Raw genomic sequence first — 13,223 nt, forward strand, 5'->3', positions numbered from 1 at the left:
GTCCATGGGGGGTGAGTACATGGGGTGTGTCCTGGGACACATAGGGTATGTCCCGGGGTCCATGGGGTGTGTGTGTCCTGGGGTATATGAGGGGGTGCGGGGTATGTGGGGTGTGTCCTGGGACTCATGGGGTGTGTCCTGGGGCCCCTGGGGTGCATGCAGTACATGGAGGGTGGGGTGTGTGGGTTCCTGGGGCCCAGCTGTCCTCCCCTAAGGGTGCAGGCCAAGCCAGCCAGGCAGTCCTTTCACCTGGAGATGTGGGTTGGCACTGGCTGGCGATGAGGAATTCGGGGCAGGAAGACAGAGTCCCCGCCCCTTCTGGGCTCTGTGGGAGGGGGCGGGCCCGCTGGACCACGGCGGGTGGGCCTTAAGGCGCCCAGCGGGCAGCGTCTGAGCCCCTGCCCTGCTTGTCCACCGCTCACTTGTTTTCCGGGGCACGTGACCAAGGAGGGGCGAAGGATTCTTCCTTCTGTCTTCGGAGCCCCTGTCCTTTAATCCCAGATGAGCTGCAAGCCCCCATCTCGACTGTCAAGGGCCCACTGACCTTTCTCCTCTGCAGTAACAGGGGAAGGGCTGGGTTCTGGGAGACGCGCCACTTTTCCAGGGAGTCACCCCGTCCAGCACACGTGCTTGGGAGCCATCTCCCCGGGGTTAGCCCTTTGCTCCTTTCGTTGTGTTTTGTATTTAACAAGAAGAGATAGGGTGGGAAGAAACCGTGTTCCAGATGGGGGGTGGTGGAATCTCACATGGCTCCCACCTGGACCTCAGAAAGGCTGGGTTTCCAGGTCCCCCGAGCAGCCGCCCCTCCTGCCTCGGACTTCACACTCCGATCCCAGTTCGTGACCTGCCCTGATGAGACGACGCTGTGTTTATTAAGGGAAGGAGCCCTAAGTGGGGTGAGCACAGGGACGAGGTGGATGGTGGGAAGGCCAGCGGTTCAGGACAAAGGACAAAGCCGTGCTCGCACCTGCAGGCCCCTCCTTGGTAGGAAGAGCCCAGACGACTAGGAGCTGAGGGTCTCTCTGCACCCACGCCTGAGGCTCCTGGGAGATGCCTTCTCACGTCGCTGTGACTCACTCTGCTAGAGGCCGCCCGCTCCCACCAGGGGCGTGGGGACGTCGTAACAGACTGTCCCCTTGGCAGAGCGGAGGGCTGGGGCACCTGATGGGCAGGGAGCTCCTGCTCTGCGGTACTGGGGGCTCGGGATGGATTCCCAGCAGGAACAGCGGAGTGATGGGCCTCTGGGTGGCACACCCCATACTCTGGCCGTCAGGATGCGCAGCTCGGTTTTCCCTGGAGCCGCAAGTCCTGAGACCAACCTGCTGCTGCTGCTGCTGCGGCACTTCAGTCGTGTTCGACTCTGGGTGACCCCGTAGACGGCTCTAGAGCTGAGGATACAAGTCTCCCTGCCAGCTGAGGGGGCAGCAGGTACATGTCCCTATGTGGGAATAGAAGCTGGTGACCCGGGCTCAGAACACGGGCAGGCTGGCCCAGAGGCTGGGCAGGGCTAGTCTGGCCTTCAGGACCAGTGGGGTATCGGGCAGCCCAGAGGGCAGGTGTGGCTCTCAGCCTGTGGGTGTCAGTGAGTGGTGAGCCCCTCCCCATGGAGCCCGGTACAGGGAGAGGGGACACTTACCACCCCGGGACACAGAGTGGGGTCTGACCGCTCAGTGGAGGCCAGCATGCTCCTTCCTGCGTGGCTGCCTCTCCACACTGGCCCCTCAGGGACCCACCACCCTGGGAGAGGAGGAAGACCCTGGGGGCCGATCACGGTGGTTCCGGAAGGCTGGGTGAGGACCACAGTGTCACAGATAGACCCCCTTGGGGATGGGCTTTTCCAACCAAGTGAAGCATCTGGAGACGGGAGCGGAAAGAGGCTGCACCCAGTGGGGTGGCGAATCCCCCGGGTACCCCCCGAGAGGCCTCGGCAAGGAGACGGAAGAGATAGCGAGGCCCCGGAGCAGCTGCCTGCCTCGTGAGGGGCCCCCAGGTGACCCACCCAAGGAGTCCGGAGGTCCGGAGCCCTGGGATCATGGCGGTGGGGTGGGGTGGGGAGGTGGGTTCGGTCAGGCAGCAGCGATTACGTCATGCAGTGTACTTACAAAGGCATCGGCGAGGCTGTGCTAGGAACGTGCAGGACAGAGTCGATGGCGATAACCAGCCTTTCCAAGCGTGCGAGGGGGCTTTCTGCTGTGATGGAGAGATATGCAGGGTCCACCAGTACAGGGACGTAGCCCAGGCTTCTGCTGCCGCGGCCCTGACCTCCACTTCCTGTTTCTCTCCCACCTGCTGCCCAGCGGAGAGGCCGTGGAGGAGTCAGGAGTGTGGGGAGCGGCTCCAGCCCCTCCTCACAGACGGTCCAGGAAGGCCTAGGGCTTTGGGGTCCCGGGCCCCAGCAGAGAGTGCACTGCACACCAACACAGGAGCTCTGGGCTCTGCCCCAGGCAGGGCCGGCGAGGGCTGATCTAGCGTCTGCCAGCCCTCACCCTCCCCTTTAGGGGAGTGTGTCCTAGCAGATCCAGGCCCAGGCTCCTGGCCACTCAAGGCGGTGAGGATGGAGGAATGCACGGAGAAGAGGGCTTGCCCCTGGCTTGAGACCTGCACTCAGCGAAGCCCCTTCCCAGGCACGGGGAGCCCGAGGCAGAGCCCGGGGCCTCGCAGGGCTGCGTGTAGGTCTTACATCACCCTCCTGCGTCCTTCCCTGGTGGCTCAGACGGTAAAGTGTCTGCCTGCAATGTGGGAGACCCAGGTTCGATTCCTGGGTCGGGAAGATCCCCTGGAGAAGGATATGGCAATCCACTCCAGCACTCTTGCCTGGAAAATCCCATGGATGGAGGAGCCTGGTAGGCTACAGTCCATGGGGTCGCAAAGAGTCGGACACAAATGAGTGACTTCACTTTCACTTCCTGCATCCTTGACGGAGACCCACAGATTGTTGGTAGCAGATGGGACAGTTCACTCACTGCAGCATGGATTAAGAGGCAATGAGGGGTGTCTTTAAGATCCAAAGCATCGAATTTGCCCAACAAGGCCGTTTTGTTTTATCACCTCAAAAAAGTTTTGACCTAGGCCCCAAAATGGATTAAAACAGATTTAAACTTGGAACGCTCGTCATTGTGAAAATGTGTGTTTGCTTCCATCTAAGAAGTTACAGAGCACAGCTGATGGGGGTCACTTGGGGAACCGGAGCTCCAGCATCTGAGTCTCTGATCCAGGGCTGGTTTAGGCTCAGTAAACATCGTCATGAAGGTCACCTCCCCAGTTGGTGGTCTTCGTCACACACACACACCCCTTCCTCCCGACAGACACAGTTCATATGGATTAATGTACCTGCAGCAGCCCCAAGGGCAGCACAGCATTGTCCTTGTCTGAAAACCTCAGTGGTGACCTTTATTACTCTTTCAAACACACAACGTAGAGAAACAAATGCCACTCAATAGTTCCATGCATACATACACGCATATATATTCTTGAAAGTCCCTTGCACCTTAAGGAGATCCAACCAGTCCATCCTAAAGGAGATCAGCCCTGAATATTCATTGGAAGGACTGATGCTGAAGCTGAAGCTCCAGTACTTTGGCCACCTGATATGAAGGGCTCACTCACTGGTAAAGACCCCAATGATGGGAAAGATTGAAGGCAGGAGAAGGGGACGACAGAGGATGAGATGGTTGGATGGCATCACCGCCTCGATGGACATGAGTTTCAGAAAGCTCTGGGAGACAGTGGAAGACAGAGGAATAAGTCCATGGGGTCACAAAGAGTCAGACGTGCCTTAGTAACTGAACAATAACAAAATACATACATACATATACACACACACACTTCTGGGCACGTCTGAGGCTGTTTCTGGAAGAGATGAGCATTCGGATGGAGGGGGCTGAGTCCAGGTCCCCCTAACCAATCCACGTGCGGGGGCCTCATCCGATTCATGGAAGTCTGAGCAGGACGGGAAGGTGGAGGAGGGGGCCTGCTCTCGTCTGAGCCCAGACACCGTCTCCTCTTGCCCTCGGACATGAGTGCCTGATCCTCAGGTCTTCAGACATGCGGGGACTCAAACCAGCTGCCCTCTGGGTCTCCAGCCTTTGGACTTGGAGGGAACGGCACCCCTGCTTTCCTGGGTCTCCAGCTGCAGAGGCAGAGGCGAAACGTCTCAGTCTCCGTGACTATGCGGTTCAATTTCTAGATGGAATCTTGTCTTATATGTTGGTTCTGTTCCTCTGGATAACCCTAGTACACATGTGTGTGTGTCCAATACAGGTCTTCCTTGACTTAGGATGAGGTTATGTCCTGATAAAACCATCACAATTTGAAAATATCACTAATGCAAAAAGTAGTGCGTACACTTGACCTCCTGAAGATTATAGCTTAGCTCCAGCCGCCTAAAACGCGCTCCGAACACTTACATGAGCCTGCAGTGGGGCAAACTCCTCCAACACGAAGTCTGTCTTATAATCAAGTGTTGAATAGCGCGTGGCATTGAATGCAGCCCTGAAAGTGGAAAACAGAACGATTGTCTGCATAGAGTGGCTCTGAGTGTCCGTTGCTACCCCCTGGCTGGGGGCAAGTGGTGGCCACTGCCCAGCATCTGGAGAGTGTCTTTCCAGTGTCATCAGCACAGGAAAAGGAGAAAAATTAAAAAATTGAAATACAGTTTCTACCAAATGAGCAGTCATCGGAAGAACTGATGCTGAAGCTGAACCTCCAATACTTCGGTCACATGAGGTGAAGAACTGACTCACTGGAAAAGACCCTGATGCTGGGAAAGATTGAAGGCGAGAGAAGGGGATGACAGAGGATGAGATGGTTGGATGGCATCACTGACTCGATGGACACGAGTTTGAGTAAACTCTGGGAGTTGGTGATGGACAGGGAGGCCTGGCGTGCTGCAGTCCATGGGCTCACAAAGAGTCGGATATGACTGAGCGACTGAACTGAACTGAATTGATCTGAATGAGCATCACCTTCACAGCATCATAAAGTCACAAATCACCCAGGCCCAACCATGGTAAGTGGGGGACAACCTATATATGCGTGTGCACACATGCTCACTTGCAGAGCTTGATATTTTATCTATGAGGACTCTTCCTATAAGATTGATTTTTTTCAGTTTCCTTTTAAATTTTGAGTTAACTGTAGATGTGCATGTAGTTTTGAGAATGAACAGAGATCCTGCAAACTCTTCACCAGTTTTTCCCTGATGGTGACATCTGCCTTCACGAAAGAGCGATGCTGCCGTCAGGGCATTGCCATGGGAACCGCCCACAGGCTCATTCAGAGCTCACAGTTCACCTGCCCTCGTGTGTGTTTATCTTGGGTGGTTTCATCACACTCATAGTGTAACTCCGGTCAACACCAGCTCAGTCTGGATACAAATCGGTAACCGCACGAGAATCCCTGGGCTAACATCACCACGGCGACGCCCGCCCTTCCCTTCTTCCCAGCCTAGGCAGTCGTGAAAAGCGTCTCCATCTTTATTTATTTATATGTCACTTTAAGCATCGCCTAAAGTTAAATCGTGCAGGATGCATGGAAGTGGGATTTTTTTCACTCGACGTGACGGTCCTGAGATCCATTCCAGTTGCCGTCTACCCCAAGGAGATCGGGGCTGGAGGGACCTCAGGATATTATGAGCATGGACCCGATGGAGACCCTGCCTCCCGTCTCCTTCTGTGAGGGGCTACAAATAAAGCTGCTGTGAACATCCACGTGCAGGTCTGCGTGAACACTGTTTTCACGGCTTGCAGAAAAATGCCAGAGAAGAGAATGCAAATGCTGGGTCCTGGGCTGTGTGCCTCCTGCCGGGGCCCACCAGGTGCAGTTCCGGAAAACCTGCACCTTCCCCATCACCCCATTAACTCGGGAGCCAACCTGCTTCTCAGACGCGTGTCAGCATTCACCACTGTCCCTACTTTTGGTCTGATGAACCACGTTGAACATTAAGAGTCACCTGAAAAAGTAAAAGCTATGCCTATATTTGGCTTCCCTGCTGGCTCAGAGGTTAAAGCATCTGCCTGGAATGCAGGAGACCCGGGTTCGATCCCTGGGTTGGGAAGATCCCCTGGAGAAGGAAATGGTACCCCACTCCAGTACTCTTGCCTGGAGAATCCCATGGAAGGAGGAGCCTGGTAGGCTACAGTCCATGGAGTTGCAAAGAGTTGGACACGACTGAGCGACTTCACTTTCACTTTCTTTCATGCCTATCTGTAAACACGGACCTCTGTCTAAATCTAAACTGAGGTTCCCAATAGTCAGTGATCATTTACAATTAGCTAAACAGCAGGTCAACCTGGTCAGGAGAAGACATGAGCCAGCATTTGGCTTCTTGAAGAAAGAAGACTACACCAGGATCTTCACTTTCCGTTTATTTTCTGATGAGAAAGAACATTTCCTTCCAGACAGGAGGCCCCGTGTTGGACTTGGAACATCTCTGCTTGAGTGGGTGCCCCTCTTGTTATATGCCCTCAGCATCCTCTGGGCCAGCTGTCTCCACCATCACCCGGGGCTGTGGGAGGGGCGGGCCGAGGCCTCTGAAGGCCTCGACCCCCCAGGAGGGCCTGGGGTGGATTTAGTTACCTCTGGGAACCTTGGAACTTGCAGGAATTTAAACCACTTGGTGGACAAGTCCTTCCTGGAGGCACAGAGCAGGTTCTCCTCACCTCACCTGGCAGCCAGGTGGAGCGTGGCCCCAGGGTTTAGAGAACAAGACCCCCAGCGTACTCCCCAGGCCTCTGAGGTTTCTAAACAGTGTTTCCAAGCCTCCTTTGAAGGTCTCCAAGAAGACGCCTATCTTCAGCTCACTGTCAGTTTGGCAGTGGGTGTCCACACGTCTGCGGTGATGCAGAAAAAAGCCAATTCTGACTCCATATTGGAACTGTTTCTGTGACTTGCTTTTCCTTGCTGTTGTTATTATAATCAAAACCCCACCCCTTGGCCTGACTGTTAAACTAAAATGTGTTTGCTCAGGACGTTGTCACTTGCAGATGGTAAGGAGGAAATTAATACATCTTCTGCCTGAGGCTTGCCAGTCGAGGAGATACTTGCAGGATTGATGGCTCTTTCTATTTTACTTCTTCACCACCTCTCCTTCTCTATTTTGCCTTTTAACTTTACTTCTTCACCTCCCTCGTCTCTGTTCTGTAAAAGAACCTGGCATCCAGACTGCATAGGACGGTTATTTTGAGACGTTGGTCTGCCACCTTCTTTGTCAACCTGCTTTTTGAATAAAGTTCTGTTCAAAATCATGTTCTTTTTGGCAACAAACGCCTCACCTCCCAGACTCACTAGCCTCTTGCGCAAGCTTAGACTTGGTAACAGGCTGGTTACGGGCTGGTGTCCTGGAGGAAAGGTGGCCTCCAAGGTCCTTTATGATACCCATCTAAGTGTCTGTTATAGGTTTGTGGATTGGATCCAGGCAGATGGAGCTAGAAATGGTCCAAGAACATGGTCCAAGAACCGCTCAGCACAAATCGACACACTGGGGATTTTCCTTGTGAAACCCAGGCTTTCCCTACTGGGCTGGCTCCCTGAGTTGTGAAGAGGCTGGGCCCAGGGCAGGGCCATGGGATGGCTCCTGGGCAGCGGGAGGCGCTGGCAGCGCACAGAGTGGCCGCGGCTGTTGTTTGATCAGGAATGAAATCTGCCGAGGTGACAGCGGCCGGCTCTGCCTGCCTCTCCGAGCTGGTCATTAAAAATGGAGCAGGGCAGGACGAGCCCTGGAGGCCCGTGTTCTCTGCAGATACAAGAGAGAGACAAGTTCACGGCGTGTCACCAGCAATACCCGGTCATGTTTCCTCTTCAGACCTGCTCTGCGGCCTCCTGGCCGGAGCAAGGACGGCATGCTAGAGACAATCAAAGGCCTTTGAGGATTTCCCAGGCGGAGAGGGTGAGGGAGGCGGTGGGAAGACCTCATCACTCTGCTCCTTGGGGAAGGGGTTGTCTTGTTGCGGGGTGGGGGTTGGGGGTCTGCTCCAAGCATCCTTGGAAAAGAAGGTAGCCTGGTGCCATGTGATGGGGACCTCGGTTCTGCATCAAGGTTTTTGCTTTTTAATAATAGATGGATGCAAGCAGCTTGGGCATGCCAAACAAATTCTCTGCACAAAAACTCAACTGTCGGAATGAGGCGCATCTGCCCACCGAGTGCACTCAGGGGGAACGTAGCCACTGGCCACGCGGCCTGGGAAGGAGGCCCCGCCTGCCAGTCTCATGAATGTTTAGTGAGGATCTGTGTTCCTGCCGTCGCAGACAGGAGCAGCAGCTGCGGGGCTGCCGTGTTGGAAGCAGCTTCTCAGGGAGGAGGTGGGAAGGCTTTTGTGGGATGAGGGTCTGTAGGCGTTTCCATGGTAGGGTGGGCCTGAGTCACTTCGTGAAGCCTGGAAGCCTGGGAGCAGCCTGGCTCTAGGCCAGCTTTCTGTATATGAGCCTTTCCTCGGCTTGTCCCGGAAGAGAAGTTTCATGTGCTGTATCTTGATTTACTCTTGGGCAGCTTTGCCAAAGAGCAAGATCGGTTTGCCCACCCTTCAGAGCGCAGCCTCAGAGAACTGCCGCCTCCCTCTGTGGACAGGCTGAGTCCCAGGGGGCTCAGAAAACTGCCTTCAGGAGCCAAGGTGTGGAGATGAGGCCTGAGAGTCTTCAAGGTCCACCCCAGACCTTGGCAAACTCCCCGGGCACTGGGCCAAGCTTGGCCCTGGTAACCGTCGGGGAGGCTGGCCCATGGCTACCCTCACCAGGACCGCAGAGGGAGACTGGAATCCATAAGAAATTGTATCTGGATCCTGATGAGTTTTGTGGCCTAGAGGCAAGTTCATGTACCTCTGGGTCATTGTTTAGAGGGGACGGGAAGCTCTCCGGTCAGCCTGAAGGCTCGGGTGGAAGATACGAAGAGGTGAGCAGGCAGGTGACCGGCTAGAACAGGTGGGGGTTATTTTACATGCCTTCCAGGAATCTGACAGGCAGAGTGGAAGGACGGAGTGACCTTCCTCTCGGGTGGTCTTCAGGAGCCTCAGGTGTGTTTGGGCCCCAAACCCACACACGCACTGACGCATCTTCCGTCAGGCTGCCTGGCGCTGCCGACGCGTGCTAACCTTTGAGGACTGCTGAGTGCAGCGGGCTGGAGTGGAAACTCCTCCCATCTCCACGGGCTGAGTTTGGGGTTGTTTAAAACACAGATTCTTCCTGTTCTTGTCCTGTGTTTCTTTCTTTCCTTTTTGCAGACACAGCAGGCAACACAAGGGCTCCATCAAGAGGGCTGGACTCCAGCATGGAGGCCACCTGGAGGCTGCCCCGCTGGATGGAACATGGGATGGTGGGCTCCCAGGACCCCCAGAGAGCGTCTCCCCGGAACCGAACTGTGCTCGAGCCTGCGACCCACACTTTCCTCGCTCTGCAGGGGCTTCTGCCTCCGCTGACGGAGGAGCCTGCCCAGGGTGACGCCTGGCCTCACAGCAGGCTCAGGGTGATTTCCCCTCCTTTCCTGGCTCCTGGCGGCCAGAGTGGGTCACGGGGGTGCCTGTGGTCAGCAGGAACTGGGACCGTGGGTGAGCTGGTGGGCAGAGTGTGGTGGCCTTGGATGCTGAGAAACATCCCAGGCTGCGTCCCAGAAGCTGGCCAAGCCCCCAGCAAAGGCGGCCATGCTTCTGCGTGGTGTGGCTGTCCCAGGGAGCTGGCTGAGTCCTGCTGCAGTCTCGGGAGCTTGTGGCCTTCATCTCAGGAGGCCTCTGCCTCTCACAAGGCTTCACCTGACTCACTACAGAGTGTGGGGAACTGCCGGCCCCAGACCAGGGGTGCGGGCCCTTAGCTGATCGGTGAGATGCCTTCCGTGTGCATTCAGGCCTGTCTGCCCCGCAGCCGCCCCGCCCTGCCCTGCAAGGCTGCCTCCATCCTGGTGTGAGCCAGCCTGCCTGGAGCAGGGGCTTCCCAGACCCCGGGGGCCACTCTCTGCGAAGTTGGCTGTTAAAGGCAGGTGGCTGGGAATCAGTGCAGCCTGACCTTCTTTTCCACATGTGCGTCATCCTCCTGAACTGGGCCTGAGCCTGTGGGGCCAGAGCAGTTCTGGGGTGGGGGGGCAGGCATCCACAGGGGTGAGAGGCCCAGGAGGACGCTCAGAAGCTGGGAAATCTGTCCTCCTCACCGACCCCCGGGGATAAGAACCACGTTGCCAGGTCTTCCCCATGGAGACGGAGGCTTGAGAGGCTCTAGAATGGCTCACCTATTCTGTCTCCTTCAAACAAAGCCCATCAGGAGTTGGTCAAGGATGGCGCGGAGCAGGGAAGGGTGTTGATAAACGGGCTCTGGGATGACTTTCCGGAGCGGGGGAGCAAGGGTGCTCCCACTGCAGAGCCGAGTGGTGGACTCTTGTTACCCAGATTTGAGGGTGAGATGAGAATTCCCACGAGTCTGAAGGTATGTCTGCAGAGCACCTCTATCTGTATTCGTCTCGATGCTCTTTTAACTCGTCATTTGTAAACTGTTGCCACTGGTGAAAATCACCGGTGCCCGGCGGACACTTAGACCTGCAGATTCGCGTCCACGTCTGCCGTCCGTCTCAGCTTCATCCCTGAGGCTGTGGTCACGTGGCTGCCGCCCAGGCCCCCCGTCCTCTCCCTGGTCTCCACCACCCACCCCTGGACACGCTTTGCAGAACACGAGTGAGGAAACGACACTCACACATGCCTGCCCTTTGGACTTGCTTCTGGGAGAGCCAGCGGGGGTCACGGGCGCTCACACTCTGTCCACTCTCAGAGGAGATAGGCTATGCAGTCTCCAGGCCCCAGGTGGACCCCCAAACCCAAAGCGGCAGGGTGGTCGCTTTGGGCCAGCACCTCTCCCACCCTACTGCCAACAATCCCCACGCGCCCAGCCGGAGGCACTACAGCTGCTTAAACCAGACTTGAATGTATGCTCTCATTTGATTTTTATCTAGCACATCAGACGCTCAAAAGTCAGGTGGGTAATCTGAAAAGAAGAAATCTATGATGTTGTCAGCACAGAGCTAAGAGAAGCCTCGCGTGGCCGGTGGAGATACACAGGGAGGTGGATTTCCGTCTGGCCGTCTGATGTGAGGGCAGGACCAGACGCCACCGCCCCCAGGGATGTAAGTTTCGAGGCTTGAAAATACTGTAGGCACACTCCTGTCCCTGTGTCCACACGCCCCAGGGGTTCCTCACCTGAACTGATGCTTTCACGTGTTTAGGATCATACGTTCTGCTCCTTACTTTTCAAGACACCTGCATCCCTGCACCTTTGGGGGCCAGTCCCAGACCCCCTCCGAGAGGCAGTGGGAAACCTCGCTGGAGCCGCTGGGGGCTCAGCAACAACAGCGAGCTGGTCCCTTTGCTGCTCATTTTAATTTTAAGAAGTGTAGCCAAAGCCGCACCCCCTCCACATTCAAATTCCCTTCTAAAAATGGACTGTCATAATTATATGTTAAATACGATTCAAACCTGCAGGGAACTGGGACTCAATAAGCATGAAAAAATTAATGAAAAGCTTAATTATTATAATAATACCATTAAAATCTAATAAAGGAAGAAAAAACTAGATTTCATTCTATTTTAGCTTGGGCATCTAATATCTTTTCTCCACCCTTTAGCAGAACTGTAATTAATTTAGACTTGGGTTTTCCGAAAAGCTAAATGATGTGCTACAATGCTTAGAATTTTTAGAGGAAAAAGGAAATGGAGTATGGAAGAAACCGCATGAAACGGCGGAGGCTGGTGCAGCTCCGTCCTGTAGAATTCATGTCAAGGGCTGTGGGTTCAGGAGGGCCAATCTCTTTTTTTTTTTTTAACCACTTTTAATTATTAATGAACCCTCCAGCTGCTCCGATTCCCTCCTTAGCCCCAGAGCTGTACCGTGTACAGGTATTTAAGGCTCAGGTGTCAATTAGCAGTAGTGGATGCTCTGGGTGTTTGTAAAAAGTCTGCTCACCCTGAGCAAGCCCCACCCGACCTCCAACTCCTGAGGAAGCTCACAGCCCAGAGTGCCAAGAGTGACACTCCCAGCTTGCCTTTGCGGTGGAAGGAGTCTATTTCTTTCTCTTTTAAGCTCAATTTTTATTTTATACTGGAGCACAGTTGATTACCAATGTTGAGCTAGTTTCAGGCATACGGCAGAGTGGTTCGCTTACTGGATAACCCAGTGGCACTCGTGTGAAGAACTCGCCTGCCGTTGCAGGAGACGCAAGAGAAGAGGGTGTGAGCCCTGGGCTGGGAAGGTCCCCTGGAGGAGGCAATGGCAGCCCACTCTAGTATTCTTGCTGGAGGACCCCATGGACAGGGGAGTCTTGAGGGCTACAGTCCACGGAGCTGAAACAGTCGGACCTGACTGAGCACAGCACCTTCTTTCCCACATAGCTTCCTGCAGGATACGGAGTAGACTTCTCTGTGCTACACAGTCAATGCTTGTTGGTTATCCATATTATACACAGTGGTGCGTGTTGTCAGTCCCAAGCTTTTGGAGTGCACTTCTTTATCCATCAAGTGTTCTTGGACAAGCCTCCCCGGAGCCCGAGGCGCAGGGCACAGTAATGGGAATCATGGTCTTGACCCCACAGGAGACAGTACTTTCCCCTAATAATTCAGTCTCACTGCAGCTCCACTCTGAAGAGTATGACCTCACCTCTGGTCCTCTGCTCTGTAACTGTATAAAGACAGTTTGGGGGTTTATTTGTTCCACAACATTTGCTGGACACATACCACATGGAAGATTCCTTCTCGGCCCTGGGAAGTCAACTCTACACAAGCATCATAAGAGATAAAGGGAATTAATTGAATAGTTTGGATGCCATACCAATGGCAAAAACATTGCTGGCTCTTTGCTTTGACTGGTGGTTAGGGGCCCTCAGATTTGTTTTATTTTCATTTCTGGTTGGAACAAAGAGCAGTCACTAAGTCCTGTCGGTTCTGGGTCTGAGTTCTTTCTGGTGAGATGCTTTCCATTGCCAGCTCTCAGACCAGTCAGCCTTTGCTCGAGTCACACTGCATTGATGGTCCACCCTTCACATCCCAACTGGATGTCGCCAAGTGTCAAACTCGGGGCCTGACGCAGACGGACAGGGCCGTGGCCGCTCGCCCGTGGCCCACCAGCCCACGTGGTTGCCAGGGGGAGAGGAGTGCCTGCCTCCTGGGGAGTCCGGAGTCTCCGGGACCCTCAGCCTCCCTGAGCAGGCCCGGAGCTTGGCTCTGCTGCTCGTGGGCTGGCCAGGGTGCCTCTTGGTCAAGGAA

At 55.0% G+C, this 13,223-nt stretch overlaps 1 non-coding gene across 1 annotated transcript; it reads left to right on the forward strand.

Moving 5' to 3' along the window:
- The first annotated feature begins 5,983 nt into the window (after nt 1-5,983).
- Nucleotides 5,984-6,055, forward strand: TRNAS-GGA. The gene has a single exon. It is a non-coding gene; the product is annotated as a tRNA-Ser (tRNA).
- The last annotated feature ends 7,168 nt before the right edge of the window (nt 6,056-13,223 follow it).

This window comes from Oryx dammah, unplaced genomic scaffold (assembly GCF_014754425.2).
Source record: "Oryx dammah isolate SB20612 unplaced genomic scaffold, SCBI_Odam_1.1 HiC_scaffold_20, whole genome shotgun sequence".
In the NCBI taxonomy this organism is placed as follows: domain Eukaryota; kingdom Metazoa; phylum Chordata; class Mammalia; order Artiodactyla; family Bovidae; genus Oryx; species Oryx dammah.